The sequence below is a fragment of the Mauremys mutica genome, chromosome 14 (genome assembly GCF_020497125.1).
Source record: "Mauremys mutica isolate MM-2020 ecotype Southern chromosome 14, ASM2049712v1, whole genome shotgun sequence".
NCBI lineage: Eukaryota > Metazoa > Chordata > Testudines > Geoemydidae > Mauremys > Mauremys mutica.
Genome location: NC_059085.1, coordinates 25,771,912 through 25,785,161, shown reverse-complemented (window position 1 = coordinate 25,785,161; position 13,250 = coordinate 25,771,912).

The window sequence follows — 13,250 nt, the reverse complement described above, 5'->3', positions numbered from 1 at the left end:
CCACACTTTAGTTAATTTATTAAAATTAATTTTTCATTAACATACATCATTGCATGTGAGCGCAACAAGACTTCGACCTGCGTTAGAATCCAAAGTTCCAACCCGTCACATCTAGTTGTTGCCCCTTCACAGTCGTTGGCTGTGCACATTCCACCACCAGCCACTGAGCAGGTCTGGGGAACTGTATCAGCAACATGGAGAGCTGCTGACACAGTACTACTGTAGTAATAATTACTTCCATCTTGGAATGCTTCAGGTTTTACAGCCGTCTCTTTCAGTCTTTCCACTACTGTTTTACTGACTTCAATAGTTTTTGCCCCCACATTTTTAGTATTTAATTTTCCCTTAAAGCTCAGATTCTGCAGTGATAGAAAGCTTAGATAGAAAGAAATGGTTGTAATTGCTTTAACTGAAGGGTGAGCCAGTCTTTTACACACTAACAGGTGTTGGTACTACTCTCCTATGTGCAAATGCACTTGCTATTACATCCCCTACGTTGACAATATGATTTCTACAAATTATTAGCACTGTTCATGAAGTATGGCAGCATTCTTTAAAACAATGCAAGTGTGTTTGTTAAGACAAAAGGCCATTCTGATAAAATGCTTTGACGATCTGATATACAAACAGCCTCTAATTTGTTCCCCTCATTTGCTAGTCATTAGATAAGATTGGACTGAGGTAAATCATTGACATTAGGCAGTGGGTAGTTATCTTTTCGGGTGTTACTGTCTCTAGAAATTGACAAGAACTTTAGTTTACTTGAAAATTTGGATACCATTTGGATTATAAATGGGGAGATTATTCCTTCTTTTAACATTTCATTCAGTTGATCCTCTTTGTAACATTTCTCAGTAGAGGTGAATCTGTCTGAGACATTTGGGCAATGGAATCATTATTACCAGTGTCAATGTGCCATCTGATTTAGCCAGCCTTACTAGGCTTATCATTAAAAATATGGGATTCTTGTTCCAAGGGTGTAATTAATTCCTGTTTTTCTGGGTCTCAAACATTTGTAGATTCTGCATTTTAATGTTCGTGACTTTTCTTTGGTTTTTATTTCAGCTTCAGTTAGATTTTTAAAAGCTAGGAATGCCTGGGATTTGCTGCACAGTATGCATACGCTGTCTTTGTTCCATTTCTGTTATAGTGGCTTCCTTTCAAGTGCAAGTATATTAACAGGATATAGTAGTTAAAACTATTAGATATCTTTAAAAGCATCCACAGGAGAGTTTTGCATATCAGTAATATTTTATAGTGTGTTGGAAATACTGTGACATTTGCTTCCCTCCTATGCAGTGTAGGAAGGAATATGGGAGTGAATATTGACCACCACCAGATCTCTACTAGGTCCCACATAAGCCCCTTGTAAGGCCTTGTGCTAGTCCTCCACTGTAGTCAGTTTCACCCATAGGGATTTGAAATGCATGCTTGGGTGGATATGTCCAGAAGTTCACAATTCATAGTGTTTTGGATCCCTGTTCAAACATGTTAGATCTATAACATTTGGTGTGACCCTCAGCATTTTGAAGCATTGGTGGGGAGAACCTCCCCTTTTTAATCCCTGACAGCACTTGAAGAAATGTCCTTTCTCTTAAGGTCTCATAGCTTACAAGCATGGTCCTTCCTCTTAAGGCCGCTGGGTGTGTGTTTCCTTTTACTTTTGTAAGTCTTCAGAATTTGGTGGCACTATTTTCTTTGAAAATCTGTGATTCATTGTGGGATCTCCCTCTGAAAATTTGTCATTGCTGGTAAGTGTCAGTCTTCCACCAGCCGGAGGATTCCCCAGTAAAATCTCGTAACTGTTGATGATTGCCCCGAAGAACGACTCCTGGTTTTTATTTAAATATGTTTTCAATTTCTAATCACTGCTGGATCCATTATTTTGAAATTTCAAGCCATAAATGACTCCCCTCCACACATTTTAACCCCGTGCAGGATGTTTGTGGCTCCATAGAGTAGTCAGTTTAATAATGAAATCAAAATTCACTATACTTGGTTTAATTCCTTTTTCTCATTATTTCTTCTTATTAGTTAAGCATCCACACTGTGGTTGGCCTTTGGGAAGCACAAATAAACACTGCCCTTTCCCCAAACAGTGTTCAGTCTTAAGTGTCAGATGCTGCAACCTCTACTCATGGAAGTTGACTTCTATTACATGAGCAACCTCATTGAAATCAATAGAACTACTCACATGAGTAAGGATTGCAAGATTTTACCCTACAGACAGACAGGCAGGACAAGATATAAAGACAACATGGTTTATAGACATGGAAGTATCTGCCTGCTGTCCTACTATTTCTACACCCCTCCCTCCTCCTCCCCCCGGGCACTACTAAGTCTCTCTCTGTTCTGACTCCTAACTAGTGGCAGAACCCATTAGGGATGGAACATCCAGAAATGCTGATAGAGCAACGTGCTGGACAAATGAGTGGTTTACACTTAGGCACTGATCTTCACCTTTATTGGAGATTACACAATTATTTTTCCCAAAATAGAAGAGAATGAACATCTGCATACGCTCAATTCTGTTAAGTACGAACATATTACTTTGGCTTTCATAGATTTTTTTTCCTGTCTTTATTTTTTCAGTTTGTTCTTTAGTTATAGCCATTTTAATCTGAGCTCTGAATCATATATTGGTTCACCAAATTTTTGTAATGCTGCTTTTGATGTGCAGAATGTGGTGAGGCTAGAAAAAATAGTCATTTATAGATTCAGTAAACAGTGAGTTCACTCCTGGCCTTTCTGCACAAAGGCTGTCTACTTGGGAAACCCTATTAAAGACTTCTAGATGGCTAATACAGTCCCTCTGTGTGTTGGTACTACAGAAGGTCAAGGAACTCCTTTTAGTCAGTATTGAGATTCACTTTGTAGTGGCATTTCAAAAAGGCTGGAAGAGTTGCCCTGTACTACACTCTCTTTGTAATCACTAATTTCAGGTCTCTTCAGGGGAATTAATTTCACAGCATATGCTGTGTAAATAAAAAGTTGGGGTGTGTGTATGTAAATTAAGGCTTGACACAATAATTGCAAAATTGATGTTTTACTTACATCGTTTTTTTAGAATGAAAAATTCTAAAATAAAAAATCCAACAAAAACACATATTAAAAAAAATCAAACCATATTTAATAATTTAAATATCCAAGTTTTGCTTTACTTTGCCAGAAGTTGTTAACCCTTTGTCTGATGATTTGTTTTACATAAATGACACTGGGAAATGACACAGGATGTAGAGTCTCTGCAGTGGTGTCAAGCCTCCGTGGATCCTGGGGAGCATAGCTCAGGAGACTCTCCTGCTACATCACTATGAGGGAGGAGTTTGGGTGTCTGGATTACCCCTCCAGAAGGAAAGCAAGGGGCACAGGGGATACTGTCACACTGAGGATGTATTAGGAGCTGCAAGGCAGTGTTGCAGCCTGGGGAAGAAGATTCTGTCCCCTTCACTTCCTCTATCTCCCATGGACATCGCTCATGCCTAGATTTGTTTATTCAGGCTATATGCTTGGGCAAGGATTTGCCCTATGGAGATATTTAACTGGGAAGCCCTATAAATGCAAATAAATTATAATTTGAGCATATTTTTAATGGGAATGTTGTGAGGAGAGCAGAGAGATGGGACATCACAAGGTCCCTGTGCTGAAGGAATTTGTCCTTTGCTTGGTTTAATCTGGCCCTATTTGGGTAACAAGATATTGAATACATAACATGTACATCCAGTTTAGCAGCTTACCCCAGATAACAAGACCTCCTTATTTTCCGGGGCAGGCTTCCAATTTTACACATTTGGATGCACAAATCAGCACTTAGGCACCTAAAACTGGCATGTGGGTGCCTAGGGTAGGTCTACATTATAAATTTATGTCAGTGCAGCTGCTCTGCTGCAGCAAGTCTGGTGAAGATGTTCTAAGCCAACAGGAAAGAGCTCTCCCGTCGGCTTAATAAGCCCACCTCCGTGAGAAGCACTAGCCATATCAGCAGGAGAAGCTCTCCTGCTGACATAGTGCTGGCTACACGAGGGGAGGGGGGGTTAAGGTTGGAATTTTTCACCCCCCTGAGCGACGTAGTTATACCAAAGGAAGTGTGTATTGCAATCTAAGCCTAAGTGCCTATTGGAGTTTCCAGATACAGGAACAGGCACCCTGACTCATGCGCAAGTTTGAAAATTGGACCCATAGTATCAGTCTTACCTCTTGGCTCATATCTACAGTATCTCAGGAATAGATAAAACAAAGCAAAAGATAAATGATATCAATAAACCTCACTGGGCAAAGGGCTGCCCTCAGATTCATCCGCAGAATTTCCAATGACCTCAATAGGATTTGTGTACATATATCTGGGAGGTTGGCATTTGACTTGTTTTTATTCTTGGTACACAAGGCTCTGTTTATATATGCACACTATTGATGTGTAAAAGGGGGAGAATCTTTACGAGGAATACAAAAATAAAATACTACCACTACAATTCCCCACCCTCCGCAAACAACAACAACAAATCCCCCTACTCATTGTGTCCTATTGTTAGTTAATGGTGTAGCATCCATAGTAGGTCCTACCATTTTAAGAATTGTCTTCTCAAAAATTGCTTTTGTTTTTAACTTGTGCAAACCACATTTTATTAATCTCTGTGTTACCAAGAATGCAGAACTTGAAACTATACCAGAAGCCTTGACAGTATATTATGCCAGGGAGTGACAATTTAAAAAAAAATCCAGTTCCAAGTGTAAGTTTAAAAATGTAACTAAAAGCCTTCATCAAAGTTTAAAGAGCTTCTTGCGCTTTTAGCATTTGCTTATTCTGATTTATTGACAATGACACACCTAGCAACAGTCATCTTTGCTGAACCAGTGGAGTAATGGACTTTAGAAAAAAGGGGGAAAAACAAGTAGGTGCTGCACACAGGAGAGAGGCCGCTGATTACAGACCACTAATTTGTTATGCACTCCGGCAAATCAGCAGTGATTCATATGACAAATAAGGAGAAAAAATTAACAGCTGTCATGTTGTGATGTGTTAATTTCCTGACAGTCTCTGCACTGAAGCCAATTACTGATTTAAGGGCAGGGAGAGAGAGCCCTGTTCAAGCTTCTAATTAGGCTTCTTCAAGACTAAAAGGATAAAAGCAAAAATAAGAGCAAGAGAATGAAGCAGGTAGCCACAGCTTCGTAAAGCACGCATGCTTTTAAAGCCCCAGTTAAACAGCTTTAAGCTTAAGTGTGTTTAAGATAAGAATTTAGAAACATTTATTCACTTTTATCCATGACCCCATGGTTTAGTCTTTTGTGTAGTAATTGGGAGATACAGCAAGTCCTAGGGTTTACATTGTCCCCCTCATGCAGTAGTCCAGGCTCCTAGATGTAATCTACTAATAATACCTTTGTTTAGCAATGTCAACACCCATTCATCACTGAGCTTCAGACAAAAACTGGGTAGGGACATCAAGAAGTCCCCTAGTTCTTGGAGGGGGGGTGTGGGGGGGAATACAGTAGCTATTTAGTTAACTTGAAGGGTTCCACTCTATATCCCTTACTTATATAAGTAGTCTTGATTCTGCAAAGTGCTGAGTTCCTTCCCATTAGAGAATAACTGACATCTGGCAGGATTGGGTCCAGTGTAAGGGATGAGCATAAACATCAGCTGTGCTGGAAACTGCTGAGATGGCAGGCAATTCAGAAACACATGGCAATCTTGGTGTGAAAAGAAATCAACGTAGCCAGATAACTCCAAGCATTGTCACCAAAACTGTCACTGAAACAGGCCAACCACGTCAGTTGTGAGAACAAAGGTTTCAATAAAGTAGCTGACATGTTAAGAAATATCTGATTTTATTTAAGATAACACCTAAAAAATGGGAATTCAGGTGCTCCATTTTTGACTCGCCCTTTAAACCTGTACCATAAAATTATTAACCTTCTGCAAAGAGCATTTTTTTCCTTTCTTGGCATTTAGTCAGATGGAAGTGATATGCAAACATAAAACCGCAGAAATTAGTCACCAAAAAAGAAGCATGGATTTCCTCCAAGGAGAAGCAGCGATTTCATCCACATAATATTTTCCACTTTTTATTTCATTTTTAGGTGGTCATGTAGGGGCACTTTACAGGTGGTTACTGAAGTTCATTAGATTTTTCAGAACTCCCTTGTGCTTCCTAAAAGGCAATTATAGTAACAGTTTTGAAAAAATTCACTTGAATGATAAAATGTGCAGCCATCTCTTATTTTTGCATTATAGCATATTCAGATATGAAATACAGGTTTCTCTTGCTTCAGGAGTCCACAAAAAATAATAGGGCATTTTGGAGGAACAGGAGAACAATGACACCCCAAGACACTCAGCAATATATGTGAAGCAATTTCCAAACTCACCAAAAGTAATACTGGAGGGGGAAGGGGCCTCAGAGCAGATGCAGCTGAATGAAAAGTCCAGGAGCCCTTCTGTCAGGAAGAATTTTTCCTTTGACTTTAGTGGGAGTTGGGTAGGCCCTTTAAAAAAAGAACATCTTCCTGCTGCTGACTTAGCCTGTATTTAGGCCCTGGTTCAGCCAGCAAAACACTGAAGCGTAACTTAAGTTAAGCACATGCTTAAGTGTTTAGCCAAATAGGGTAGGACTTGTTCTTCAAATTAATCATATGCTCAGGTGTTTTTCCAGACTATGGGCTGAGGACTTGCCCATGTCCCTTTAGGGCTATGGCATGACAGCAGTACATTAGAGACTGGGCGAAATGTATCCTGTCCAGCTTCTGTGTTGATGAGCTAGGCATGAGAAGAGCTTCCCTGTGCTCTCTGCCCCCATCCCACTAGGCACGATCACCCACTGATCTGAGACCATGATGAATGACCATATGTGCTGAAATAGTGTACAAGAAATTATGCTTACTAGGGACTCTACTGTCTACTCAGAGCACCCCAAAGTATTTTCAAACTTACTGAGTACATTTCTGCCCCACCTTTATTATCCAACTCTGTTAAGCAATCAGTTTTTGTTGGTCCCTTGACTAACTACCTACTACAGGCTTCTCTGTATCCTTTGTATCTTTAATGATTTGGATGGAGACAAGAAACCCAAAAAATGAATATCATGGGTTCTTAAGACCTTCTAAAGGAATATTTACGTATTTTAAATGCATAGGTGTTGCTGTTTTTAATAGATATTACTAATTTTAGTTTATTTCATTACAAGTTGTAAGAGGTATACGATATTGAGAGACAATAAGACCTTTCTGGTGTTGATTTTGCCTGTGACGTCACCCTTAAAAAGTAATCAGTTGGTAGTCTTGCTCAGTCCTGATCTACTATCAATTCAATTGGAATATGTCTGCACTGAGCATATTACCTTTTTTTCCAAGGATAATTAAGTGAATTAAGCTTGTGCAATACTTATCTTATCACTGTCCAAGCTAGCCTACGCTTTATTGATTCATAGTGCCCTTCACAAGCACAAAGATGCTCTACGGTATTTTATGCATAAGGAATGTTTCAACCACCCCTGAAATGCAGCCACTTCTGGAGTGGGAAATAGCAGCAGTTTCGCAAGGCATAGCAACATTGCTCAACAGTGGGGGTTTAAGGAAGAACAGTGAAGTATAATTTATCTACTATGGAAAAAGTATGAGGTGGCTGCATTTCAGTAGTGGTTGAAACATCCTTGTGCATACAATATTGTAGAGAACCCAATCGGCTGCAGTTGCAAATGATAGATTGTAGATGTCTATCCTCTTTGAGGCCAAATCACATACAGCAGTCACCAGTTAAAAAGCCATCATTTGCCTGCAGTCCACAGAGGTTTCTATGATGATATATTCTCCCACCCCCCAACACACACACACACACACACACACATTGTTAGGTTAGGAAATACCTGTAGTATTTCAGATATCATTGTGTGGGAACTGGTTGCAAATGCAGAACTTTTAAATGTTGTTCAGACACTTAAATGCCAGTCGTTTACTCTGGCAGTTGATTGTGCCTATAGGCAATTGCATGTGCAAAACAGAGCCTGGGTTGAGAACACTTGAAGAACTCTTTTAAGAGTCTCTACTTCTGTCTGCACTAGTAATAATGGGTCCCTCCTTAGGCATAGATTGTGATTTTGAAAGCTGTCCAGACCTACTCCCAGCCCCAGGAGAAGCATTCTGTCTCCTGGAGTCCCAGGCATTCAGGGCCAGCGCATCCATTGCTACACTTCTTCATGATTCAGCATGTTGGAGGAGCCAGCCCTGTCCCCTTTTGGGTTCCATTGATCTCAGAGGAAGTGAGGAGGGGGCTGTTGATCCTCACCAAAAGGACTGCAACTGTGGCTGGGCCTTATGAAAGTCCTGCAATGCATGAGGAAGGTCCCTTGTATACTCTCCCCAACTTTGACTTGTGCAAAGGCAAGGCACAGTCCGGCCCTTATTTAGTCCTAACATCGGCAAATCTGTCATTAAAATCAATGGGAGTTTTGCCTGAGTCGGTACCAAGTGAAGACTTTTGTATTTGGCTGAATGTTTATATCAAATACAGCCTTCTCCAAATTCATGAATTCCTGTTTTAAAAGTATATTGTCCATATCACTTTTTACTGCCCTTAGCCCCTTCCGCACACTCTTACCATTAACACTCTCGGTCACAGATATCTGGAAATGTATTCTCTCATCAGTAATACTTTCAAGCTGACTCATATTCACAACCCACTCCAAGGTAGCAGGATGAAGAGCATGGTCATGGGTTACTAAACACTGGATTTATAAAATGTGAAAGAAGAAATATGCTGCACTTTGAAGTATCAGAGCACGTTTTGCAGCGTGCTTGATCTCTTACATGTGGTCTTGTGCCACAGCCTGCATTAAAAGCAATTAATAATATCACCTTCTGTGTGTGTGAGGAGCACTAGTGCCTTTCACCTATTCTATATGTTTTACTTTCTTATGATGATGAATAAATTAATCCTATTAATACATAATTACCTTTAAGTTGAAAGGTGAAGTCTAACTTAACCAATTTACGGTTCTGTAGCTGGTTTAATGCGGATCATGTGATTTTAATTCTTTCCGTATGACCAGGTGACAAAAAAAAAAAGGAAAATGCACAGATTAATTTCATTCTTTAACCTTCCTAATGCATCTGCTTGCTTGCATCGAGTTGCAGACAGCAGATCATCACATGATTTATAGTAGTGACCGCTGCCTGCATCTCTCAGGCTAATGACACATACACTAAAGTCATTGATTTGTATGAATAGCCTCCGCTCTTCATTTATCACAATTTAATGTAAGAGTTTGCAATGCAGAAAAAAAATTTCACATGGGAAGCATGGACCCACAGGCCTGACCGCTAAGCTGTTATGAATCATTTGCAGCCTTTTAATATATAGACTGTTCTATTCCTGAAAATGCCCCATAAGGTCATATTTCTTTACAGAACATCATTACAATTAAACCCCAAAGTAGATGTTTTCAGATAAAGTACATATGAAGCATGACCAAGTGAACCCTTTGTTAAATCTCTCTCATCTTCTTAATGCTCCATACTAAACCAAATTTATCACTGGTGTAAACTGGGGAAATTCCACTGACTTCAGTGGAGATGTGCCTGGTTATGTTAGTGGTGAATTTGGTCCATAAACTGTATTGATTTGCCTTTCAACTGCACAGAACTCTAATAAGAATACTGTGCTAAAGCCAGAGAGGTGCTGAAGATCTCCCCGGATGTGGCCAATCATCTTTTCACAAGGCCACTTTATAAAAATGCTACTGTATGCTAGTGATAATCTAAAATACCACAGCAATACTGTTGTGAAATGTACTGTTTGGGACTATTGTAGTACAATTCTATTTTAATAGGAACAATTTCCTAAAGAAACACACACATAAAATAATTTCACATAACCTGATACAAACTGATGAAACCCATTCAGTTCTAATCCCTATTTCAGATGCATGGCAGATCAAATGAAAATAAAAAATTAGGTTTTACAGTATCTGAAACTTTACAAAATTTAACAACATAGAACATTAATTGGAATGTTTCCATGAAACATTAATTTTAGAAGATCCAGTGATTTGGGTTGCAAATGGGAATTCTACAGTCCAAACACTGCAGCAGTGTGCTAATGCCTGAGCCACTGAATGTGAAATAAAGTAGACACTGATTATAAACAAAAGTAAAAGTGATCAGTCTGTTTTCATTATCCTAGATGAGAGAAATTCAAAATGGAATCTAATAATCTAACATGTTAATAACATAGGAAAGGAAATTTAGTTTATTTTAAAATACACAATTTCTTACCTGACAACCTCTATTTAAAATGATGTAAAATTTCAAAAATTGTGGGTCAGGTTCCACAAAAATCACAACTAGTTTAAAAATCTAGAGAATTTAAAAAAAAATCAGTTTTTTTTTTAAATTTGCTTTCTGTGTTTTGATCCTTTAGGGTTTCAGGCTTTTCTTGACAACCACCAAGTCTAGAAACGTACTTTAAAATGAAAGCTGAGGATATTGTGTAGTCACATGACTCCAAGAGCTGACACTTTAAGAAAAACACCAAATAGCCTGAGACTCATGATAAAATCTTGGGAGCCGACAACAATCTCATTTATTTTCCATTTGTTGTACATAATGCTGGGATAAGTGTTCAACTTTTTATTTATTTTTTAAATACCCATATTTAAGGTCAGTTTCTGACAGGTGCTGCACATGTATGCCCATGAGAAAAGGCTCAGAACATATGGGCTGGACACTGGCTCCTGTGATTTGAGCTCCTTCACAGAACAAGACAGAGCGGCTGCTCTCCAGGGTCAAGATGCCACTGGAAGAGAGGGGCGGGTTGGCTGTAAGTCTGCCACTGCTCCCTAAACCATCATAGCTAAGGACACGCTTCCTCACTGACGGAGGGCAAGAATGCTCTTATGTATTTATTTATAAAAGCCTCTATAGATGCCCTCCTATGTGCTGGGGGCCCATCATGTGAAAATTAAGACACTAGCAATAATGATACCATAAAAAGGCTTGCTCACCCCAGCTTAACAACTATGATAAATCCCAACCTGGGGGAGCCATGCTGCCATTGTCAGCTTCTCCCCTCCACCACAGTGCAGTATCTGAAGGCATTAACAGCCAGTTGCATTTCCAGTGGGAAATCTATGTGGTGTGGAGAGGAGCGTGCCACAGCGAATTGGCTGATGGTTCACGTCACAACTCATTTGCATAGTGTAGCACATATGCTCTTACACTTTGTCTTCTTGCTGTAAGTTGGGGGAGGGGAGATGAGAAATGTGCTAGGCACCTCCTAATACAGATAAAAGGACATCATCCTGAAAAATATGGCAGGCTCCTACCTGGCTTTGAATTGCTTTTGAGATTCTATTTACTTTCAATAAGTGGGCAGGTGTCTGATATCACACATGTGTGAAGTAACATGAAATATCATACTCAATCCCTGTTTTTAAATAGGCAGTTCTATTTCTAAGTACATTTTCCAACACCGGGGAAAATAATTCTATCTTAGATATTTATGTATGCAGGGCCGGTGCAACCATTTAGGCGACCTAGGCGGTCGCCTAGGGCACTGGGATTTGGGGGGCACCATTTTCTTCGGCAGCCACCAGGGCGGCTGGATCTTTGGCCACCCCGGTCGCCGCTGGCATTTAGGTGGAGGGAGTTGGGGCAGGAGAGCACGGGAGGGCCGCCTGCAGCAAGTAAGCGGGGGAGGCGGCATGCAGGGGGGAACTCCCCGCCTCCTCCCCGAGCACGCCGTGGCTGCTTCACTTCTCCCGCCTCCCAGGCTTGCAGCACCAATCAACTTAGGCACCGCAAGCCTGGGAGGCGGGAGAAGTGAAGCAGCCACGGCGTGCTTGGGGAGGAGGTGGGCCAGGGTGAGCTGCTTCACTTCTCCCGCCTCCCAGGCTTGCGGTGCCAATCAGCTTAGGCACTGCAAGCCTGGGAGGCGGAAGAAGTGAAGCAGCGATGGCGTGCTCGGGGTGCTCGTGCTCATGCGTGGAGCAGGGGTGAGCTGGGCAGAGGGGGTGCCTCAGGGCGGAGGGGGGCAAGATGGAAGTTTCACCTAGGGCGCGAAACATCCTTGCACCGGCCCTGTATGTATGCAAATAAGATGTTGCAGGTTGTGATAGGTTATCTGCATTTTTAGGGATGCTTTTTGAAATGCTTGCCAGGAGGTTTCCACTATGCCATGTGATGTGGCAGTTGCTAATATACTGTAACTATACTTTCCTAGTGAGTGGCAGAGTAAACAGGTATATAAAATATGCATAAATGTCGGTGCATCTGTTAATATGTCTCTAGCAATAGAGTAAAATTCACTCTTTTCTTCTAAAATTATCTAACATTTCTCCCATCTGCATATAAGCAGCCTAATACATTACATATACATGCCACTAAATAAACAGTCTGTGTAATGTATTCAATACATATTGAAAACATCTTATTTTTGTATCTGAAAAATCAAATCGAAGGCTTTAAATCCATAAACAACTTAATTTTTAAACAGAGAGGTTATGGATTAATAAATAAATAACAACTTATAGGGTACATTTCATCTTGGGATCTTAGCGCTATCTGAACATTAAGCTCACGTTATGAGATAGATAAATATTATTATTATTATTATTATTATTTCAGGTGGGTCAGCTTGAGGCATAGAATGGATCCCACAGTGACTTTACAGAAATTATTGAAGAATCTAAAGGTAAAATCCTGGCCTCATTGAACTCAATGACAAAACTCCCAATGATGTGAATGGGCCAGGATTTCAGTTCAGGAGTGTAAGCTACCTGGCCCTGCTTTAATAAGACTGCTCACTTCTACTCCTGAAAAGAACTATTATTCTGACATCCCAAAGTCTTACCAGCTGCAATGTTGCTATGTTGGAAACAGAATCAGCTGTTGTTCCTGAACAGAATTCCAGAAATCCTAGAAAGGCTGATTGTCATTCCTCCAAGTTTTACTCTTCACAGGCAGTCCAGCTAATAATGTCCTGCATTTGGGAGGAGTTAGCAGTTAGTATCATGTTTGCCTTAGTTAATCAATGTTTAACTTTTCTTTGTTTCCCCTTGCTGTATTTCATACCATACCACACTGAGCACTGGCCTGTCTGAAAGCTGAAGGAAAAATCAAATAGTTGTGCTAAATATGTAAACAGCAGAGACAGGAATTTCCAAAGCACTCACTACAAATGGTGGAAAATCTCTCCTTTCTTTTCCTTTAAATATTACTGGTCTCTGAATGATCCTTGCCAAATGATGCAGGAAACAAAA